Source organism: Ictidomys tridecemlineatus, chromosome 1 (genome assembly GCF_052094955.1).
Source record: "Ictidomys tridecemlineatus isolate mIctTri1 chromosome 1, mIctTri1.hap1, whole genome shotgun sequence".
Classification (NCBI taxonomy): domain Eukaryota; kingdom Metazoa; phylum Chordata; class Mammalia; order Rodentia; family Sciuridae; genus Ictidomys; species Ictidomys tridecemlineatus.
Window position 1 is genome coordinate 9,634,039 of NC_135477.1, and position 8,810 is coordinate 9,642,848.

Genomic DNA, 8,810 nt, shown 5'->3' on the forward strand with positions numbered 1-8,810 from the left:
TTGATGGTTTGTCTAGTAATGCTATGTTTAACTTTTTGAGGAACTGCCAGACTGTTTGCCAAAGAAGCTCTGCCATTTCACAATTTTATCAGTGATGTGTGAGGATTCCAATTTCTCCCTATACTCACTGAAACTTGTCTTTTTAAAGTTTTTATTATCATAGCCATCTTAGTTGCCATAGAGATAGGGATTTAGGATACAGAGAGAGAAATATTTAATCTTAAAGGAAAGGTTCATTGAGATATTGAGATGCAGAAAGCACAGTTGTATATCTTAAGCAACACAACCTTGGCCCATGCCCTTATAAAATGAAAAAAAAAATACAAGTGCAGAGAAAACTGGTTCAAAATTGTGCAGCTCCATCCTCCAGTACAGATCTTCTATAAAGATTGGGAAAGCGTTATACAGATTCCTATTAAAATTCCAATGACATTCTTCATAGAAATAGAAAAAGCAATCAGGAAGGTCATTTGGAAAAATAAGAGACCCATAATATCAAAAGCAATCCTTAGCAAAAAAAGTGAAGCAGGAGGCATCACAATACCAGGCCTTAAACTATACTACAGAGCTATAGTAACAAAAACAGCACAGTACTGGCACCAAAACAGACTTGTAGACCAATGATACAGAACAGAAGACACAAAGAAAAACCCAAATAAATACAGTCATCTCACAGTAGACAAAAGTGCCAAAAACATTCACTGGAGAAAAGATAGGCTCTTCAAAAATGGCACTGGGAAAACTGGAAATTTATATATAACAAAGTGAAATTAAAACCTTATCTCTCACCTGGCACAAAACTCAACTCAAAATGGACTTAGGCTATGGAACAGAGACCCTGCACCTAATAGAAGAAAAAGTAGTACCAAATCTTCCTCATGTTGGCTTAGGAACTGACTTCCTTAACAAAACTCCTAAAGCCCAAGAAGTAAAATCAAGAATCAGTAAATGGCATGGATTCAAACTAAAAATCTCCTTCTCAGCAAAGGAAACAATCAGTAATGTGAAAAGAGAGCCTACATAAAGGGAGAAAATCTTTACCATATGCACCTCACACAGAGCATTAATCTCCAGGATATACAAAAAACTCAACAACAACAACAACAAAATAACCCAATCCATATAATGGGCTAAGGAACAGAACAGACACTTCTCAGAAGATATACAACTGATAAACAAATTTTTGAAAAATATGTTCAACATCTCTAGCAATTAGAGAAGTCAAAACTAAGATTTCATCTCACTCCAGTCAGAATGGCAATTATCAAGAATAAAAGCAACAATAAATGTTGGCGAGGATGTGGGGGAAAAGGAACACTCATACATTGTTGGTGGGACTGCAAATTGGTGCAACTACTCTGGAAAGCAGTATGGAGATTCCGCAAAAAAACTTAGATTGGAATCACCATTTGACCCAGTTATCCCACTTCTTGGCATACACCCAAAGGACTTAAAATCAGCATATACAGTAACACAGCCACATCAATATTTATAGCAACTCAATTCACAATAGCCAAGCTATGGAACCAACCCAAGAGTCCTTCAACAGATGAATGGATAAAGAAAATGTGGAACACTACTCAGCCTTAAAGAAAAATGAAATTATGGCATTTGCCAGTAAATGGATGGAGCTAGAGAATATCATGCTAAGCAAAATAAGCCAATCCCCCAAACTAAAGTCTGAATGTTTTCTCTGATATCCGGATGCTAATTCACAATAGGGAGTGGGGTGAGGGAAAAATAGAGATACTTTGGATTAGGCAGAGGGGAGTAAAGGGAGGGGAGGGGGTATGGGGGTAGGGAGGAGAGTAGAATGAATCAGACATTATTACCCTGTGTGGATATCTGACTAACGACCAGTGTAATTCTACATCATGTACACCACAAGAATGAGAAGTTATGCTCTATCTTTGTATGATGTATCCAAGTGTGTTCTACTGTCACGTATAAGTAATTAGAACAAATTTTTTAAATCTTGGAAAAAAAGATTGGACTCCCAGCCCAAGCCAGGGCTGCTTCGCACCCTCAAGGGAGCCCATATGCTCCCTTGAATGTTTTTCTACCTCCTAAGTAAACCTCTATTGACGCCTGTGTCTGGCTCATGCAGGAAGTCTTTCCGTAGTGTGTGCCAGGAACCTGGGGAGTCCTAAGCTGAGCTCCCCCTCTCCTCTGGGAACTCCTTAGACCCTTCTCTAGGGACATCTCCAGTGACACCTTGCTTTGTGTGAATGTCTCTCAAAGGCCCAGGTGATAAGGCTTGGTCCCCATCCAGTGGCATTGTTGGGAGGTGGTGGAACCCTGTCTATGGGAGGTGGGGTCCAGTGGGCAGCTTCAGGTCCCCAGGGACTGTGCCCTTAGCCTCTTCCTCTCTCTCAGGTTCCAGCCATCAGGGAAAGACTTTGCCATGCTCTGCAGCCATGAAGTGCTCCTCACCACCACCCAACAGCCAGGCACCAAGCAGTCAAGGATGAAACCCCAAAACTGAGGCCAAAGTAAGCCTTTCCCTTTATGTGCTGACTGTGTCAAGCATTCGCTACTGTGAGGGAAAGCTGATTAACACATTATTGGGTGTGAAGAGGTTCTCTCTGTGGCTTCAATTTGCATTTCCCCATGTCTGAGGAGGTTGAATGTGCCTATTGACCATTTGCAAATCTTTTTTGTAAAGATACCTAGTCAGGTTCTCTGCTCCTTTTAAAGTGGTTTATCTTTCTTTTCACCACAGGGTTATAAAATTTCTTTGCATAGTCTAGATTTAAGCTCCTTTTCAGATATCTGATTTACAAAGAAAGTTCTCCCATTCTGTAGGTGGCAGCATGGACTTTGAGTCACATGGCTAAGCAGATATTTCCAATGAAGTCAGAGGTCAAAGTCTTACTTCCAATAGTAAGAAAGGAAGCACTGGTCTGGTTTTGACCTGATTAAGGAAGCCAAAAGGAATATAATTCTGTATATAAGAACCATATGCACTCCCAGAAATAAGTCAAAGGGAAAATGTGTGGATTTTTGTTCTTTAATCACATTTTACTATTTGTGTATCTTTTGTTTGTATTCTTGTTTTAATTGGTCTTACTGGTAATGACAGGTTGGCGGGTGACTGCATTGCTGTCACCCTTGCCAGCCATGCTCAATGCCTGCACATGTGAAAATCCATGTGAACGTCATACTTGTCCAGATATCTTCTGGGGAGTCATAGTTGATGACATTTGAAATAGAAAGGCATTCACTGTGACTTAGGGCAGATTACTTGACCTTGTTATGTCTTTTTCTTCTTCTAATATTGGGATAGCAGGAGAGTAACTCTCCCTGGATAATTCACACCATGAAGTTAGATAATATAATCAAAGACCTCACCACAGCTCAGAGTCTCCTACTGCATCTTATTATTGTTTACTGACAGAACTGGGGCATAAATCTAGGCCTCCTGTTTTCAATGAGAGCACCGGCCCCTCTAAGCTATACCACTTTGAAGAAAGAAGTTCCCTCGTTAGGCGTGGCTCCTAAGAGTGGAATTAATAAGGATCTGGGTATAAATGGAACTGAATTTGCTGGTGAGTCTTCAAGAAGCTGAAACCACTGCAGGACGCTTTAAGCCAGGGGCTCTCCGGTCCTAACAGTGAATACACTGGGTACATTTGGGAGTCCATGGCTGATGTTGGCCCAGAGGGAATGACCTCACCCTTCCCCAAAGGCCAGGCTGCCCTCACACAGACAAGGACCCGGCTGTGAGCCGTCAGCCACAGTGCCCCACAAGAGCCACGGGCAGGGACGGTTACCCTGCCAGTCACATGCTGCTGACTTCAGCTCATGCTGCTGGGGGCTGCCAGCTGCTGGTGGTAGGGGACAACGTGAGAAGAGAGGGGTTGCCACTGGTATCAGGGGTTGCCACTGGTATCCCTTTCAGCCCGATGCTGACTCACATGCAGAGGAACTCAAATTCAGAAAAAACAAAGAACCCCCTGCCTCCACAGGAAAGGACAGAGAAGCCAATTTAAAAAACGAGCAAAGGCCCTGCATAGACAGTGTTTACCTAAGATACCCAAATGGCCAAGGAGCACATGAAGGAGATGCGACAGCTCGACCGGCACCCTGAGCGTCCCTCCTGGCCTTGCCTGCACCCAGCACCTTCTCCTGCTGTGGGACGGACGCCTCCCGCTCCCCCCACTCCAACCCCAGCAGGCTCCAGGGCCTTTATAGACTTTGTCAGATTAATTCCCTTCTCACATTGTGTTCTCCACGGGTCGATTCCTCATTATTCAAGCAAAAGCATTCGGATTTCAACACAACTCTACTGTGTCACCGTCGCTGTTGTCTAGATGAAGGAACTGAGCCTGAGGGAGTCTAGGCGCCTTGCCCAGGCTACACGTTGCCCACGAGAGACAAAGACAACCCCGGGCTAGGCCTCCCCAGGCCAAAGCCAGTGCTCTGTCCAGAGCTGCTTTCCCGGGAGCTGCAGGAGTAAACAAGAGTTCTCCTGGGGGATGACACGGGGATGTGGAAAACACACATTTACAGCCAAAACGTTTTAAAGGGACATCACCTGGTAAACGTGGAAGGCCAGCCAGCCGGGCAGGGGAGCCGGGCAGGGGAGCCAGGCTGAGCGGGCAGGAGCACTGACTCACAGCCAGAGCTGCACGGACTTATCTTTCCTCATGTTTGTCTTTAAACATCCTCCTCCCACTCCTCACTTGATTGTAGACGGTCATCAATCTGATTTATTACTTGGCTACACTCGTTATCCATCTCTTTTTATGTCTTTACATGTTATGGGTAATAATTACAGAACAATGGATTAGTCACTCCTCTGTGTGACATGGTAATTGAGGGTTATTAGACTGAAGAGTGTTTCCAGGAAGCAGTCATGTTGAAATGGACTTGAACTGAGTGGGCCTTCTGAGGGGTGTGCTCCTCCTGCACCCCTGGGACAGCAGAGGTATCTGAGTGGTGCTGCAGATAGGGGGGCTCTGCAGGCAGGCAGACAGCAGGCCTGCCTTGGCCCTGCCACCTCGTACTCTGTGGCTCTGGGCAAGTTTAGGGGATAGAAATATCACATGCATGGTGGTGCATACCTGTAATCCCAGAAATTCGGGAGGCTGATCCCAAGTTTAAGAGCAGCCTGTACAACTTAGTGACACCCTGTCTCAAAAATAAAAAGGGTTAGGGATGTAGCTCAGTGGTAGAACAGCCCTGGGTTCAATCTCCAGTATATGTCAGAGAGAACACAGGATGGGAGCCCGGTGACTCGGGTACCAGGTCCAGGGGCACACACTTGCTGTGTGACGTTGGAAGAGTAACATAGCTTTGCTGAGCCTCAGTTTTTTCATCTGAGCAATGAGGCTGATCATAACCCACCTGGTAAAATTGTTGAGTGGTTCGAAGGAGGTCATGTATGCAGTAGGCAGGGGCAAGTGCTCCGTCTGTGTTTTTCCTGTAGTTATGAGAATAGAGCCCCGTCCTGAACTCTAGGTCATTATGCTTCTGTGGCCTGCTCCCTGGAGCAAGGACTGGTCCCTGACCCCTGTAATAAGGGCTGAGTCCTGTTCCCTGTTCCAAGCACTGAGCCCTCCTCCCTCTACTAAGGACTGAGCCTGGCTCCTTCAGGCTGCGGGAGGATACCAGCATGCCTCATCCCTAGGGCCACTCACGTTCTTTCAGTATATGTGTTTCCCAGCTATTGGCTGTTCTTAAAGGAAAATAAGAGAACTTACTTAATTTCTAATTTTTATAAATTTTTATAATCACAATTTTATTAACCCAAATAAATAATATCTGAACATTGTGCCCATGGAATAACATTTCATACCCTAGATTAAACTAACAAGGCTGTGTTTAGTGTATGCTCATGATTTCTGGGGCAGACGCAGTTCTATTGATTTCTCCTTCTTACCAAGCTGAGCCTCGGTAGAAATAAGCTGTGAGACTCTGTAAGGATTTCATAGCGTTGTCTGGTCTTTCACAGGCTCCTCCAATTGTGATGATGAGAAAAAAATGGGAATTTACTCTGCTTCTTTGAATCATGAGCACACTTGTGTGTCTCCTCAAGGTGACACTAATTTTTATCATTCAACGTCTGCCCCATCATCAGTCTTGAGTATGGGCAGATTGAAGGAAGGGTCCTTAAGGCCAGCACTGGACACTGCTGGGACTCAGGATACCCTGACCTATGCTGACAGCTTCATCTCACTCTTCCAACACGAAGAATAACATAACTTTGTGTGTGTGTATGTGTGTGCAAGTACTGTACCCCTGAGCTACATCCCCAACCCCAATGATTTTTTTTTTAACTTTTAGTTGTAGATGGACACAATACCTTTATTTTACTTATTTATTTTTATATGGTGCTGAGGATCGAACCCAGTGCCTCACACATACTGGGCAAGAGCTCTACCACTGAGCTCCAGCCCCAGTCCCCAATAATTTATTTAAAAGAGAAAAATGTATCCATAATCTTCCTTTGTTAATGTTTTATTGTTAAGTTTACATATATTTTCCCAGTTCTTATCAAAAATAAGATATTTTTACATGGCTGTATAATATGCACATATCTTGTTAATTGTTTCAACATTCTTTCATAATCATATTTATAATTTTTGTGCAGTCATCACAGTTATCTTTGGAATATTTGATAATATTTGGTAGAGTGGATGTAGCTATGCAAGAAATTATTTAGCTATTCTGCTATTAACTAAAATTTAAGTTTTTTTTCAATTTTTCAAATAATAAAAATAGAGCTATATATGTAGCTAATGTTATGCTTATAGTTGGTTTAATTTTATTTTATTTTCTTAAGTTAATTTTCTGAAGTGAGTATAACTATTTTGCAATTAAAATGTTCTAAATTAAAGAATCAATAAATACTTATGGTGAAAACATGATCATTTCAGAGAAGCATAAATACGCAAAAATTGTGACTTCCTTAAGAATGTACGTGGGTATTATTTTATTAAATTGAGGTTATAGTATAAAGAACTATTTTCACTGTCTTCTTTCAGTAATCTGATGTATTATTTGCAGTTTTCCTCTTATCATCTGCCTTTTATTTTTATAATTTTTTCAAAATACAGGAATTTTACATTTTTAATGGAAAAATGCACTGACATTTGATTCAGCATGTCTTCCATTTCTTGAATTCCCAACAATTTGACAACACAGTATTCTATATTTGGGAGAGTGCATCTGACTCTACACCAAGGATCAGTCACAGAAGTAAAGAAAAGAACTCTTCCTGAAGGTCCAGGAGCAGAGCAGTTGCCCTCCCCTGGGGTCATTACTTCCTTTCCTCTTGCTGTTCCTGTCTGGACTGTTCTCAGGCACCCCTGCAGGGGGCGCTCACTTGCAGAATCTATGTTCAACATGGTGTGCCCTGCAGCAAGCCTGGGCTCCCCAGGCCCACCTTGCCTTCACTAGTGCCTTGATACTATCTCTTAGCTCAGCAGCAGAGTGACTGGTCCAAGCAGCCCCACAGAGCCACCAAACCCAGGTATCTGCCTCTTGACATACCTAGCCAGGTGGCTGTCCAACAAGTCAATTACTGAGAATTTGGATTCAACCTTTAAACGATGCTCTTTTGAGGGTCAAGTGCAGTGCCCAGAGGTTCCCAGCTGAGTTAATCAGGGAAGTTATACCTGACTCTGCTAAGTGCCAAGTTCCTCACATTGGCTTCATTAGCATGGAGGGTTTCAATAGAAAGTAGAGAAGAAAACAGTAATTAATCTTTCTCATTCATGGCAGAATGTAGTGGTTATAAAAATTAATTCCCTGTGGGAATCAGGATGACACTTCACTTATATTTTTAAAAGGGAAAACCACAAGGATTCTTGCATAATTGTAGAAAAGGACGTCCTATAAAACTCAGTGAGCTGAATGACAATGCCATTTATTGAGAAGCAGTATATTAAATGCACATTGATATTTGCAATTTTATATGGTATATGTGGTTATGTATACCATATATTTTATATATTCATATTGTATATTTTATGTGTGTGCATGTGTGTGTGTGTTAAAATCACAAAGACAAATCACAAACACAATATATGTACATATAAAATATTTTAGTTGGTACCATAACTTGCCACACAGTAACATGACAGTGATATTAAAATGTTCTCATTTTAAGCCTGGCCTTTCCTCCCTGGGCACCCTCTGGGGGCTCTGGAAGTGGAAGATGTGAGTTACTACTGAGAGTCAGAACAGACCAAGCCAATAGAGCAGCCATTATTAAAGACATTTATGGAGTCTATGATTGAGGAATCCACTGGTCCTCTGGTTTATTTAGCCCATAAGACTAGTCTTTACATGGTAAAATGTTCACATCAGCGGTATATTGGTACCACAGGATCTGCAACAGGGCTCGTTAATCTACAACAGGAGGTAATAGGTAACGGACTATGAACTTTAGTGATTCAAAATAGTGATAATTATGCCACATCAATTTTTAAACTGTGGGGAAATTGTCCACCCCTGAATGGTACCTATTCTTCTAAAACAGGAAGTTCCACTAAAGTTTTCTTTTATCTCTGATAACCACACAGGGACTCTCAAGAGGCTCCCGGATCAAATGGTGATTTCTCCTGAGAACGGTGCCTCTCCTCCCTGTCACCTCGTCCACCGTCATTCCATGTCACATAAGTTTTGCAGAGTACCTGTTGGATCAGGTACCACTGTAGCGCCCCCTGCAGTCCAGGTGCCCATCGGTGTTGGGCGGGGCACAGCAGTGAAGCAGGCAGACATGGAGGCAAGCAGGCTTCTGGAGCCCATGCTCAGGCAGGATGGTGCCTCTTTTCTCCCATCACTGGGCCTTTGTTGATGCT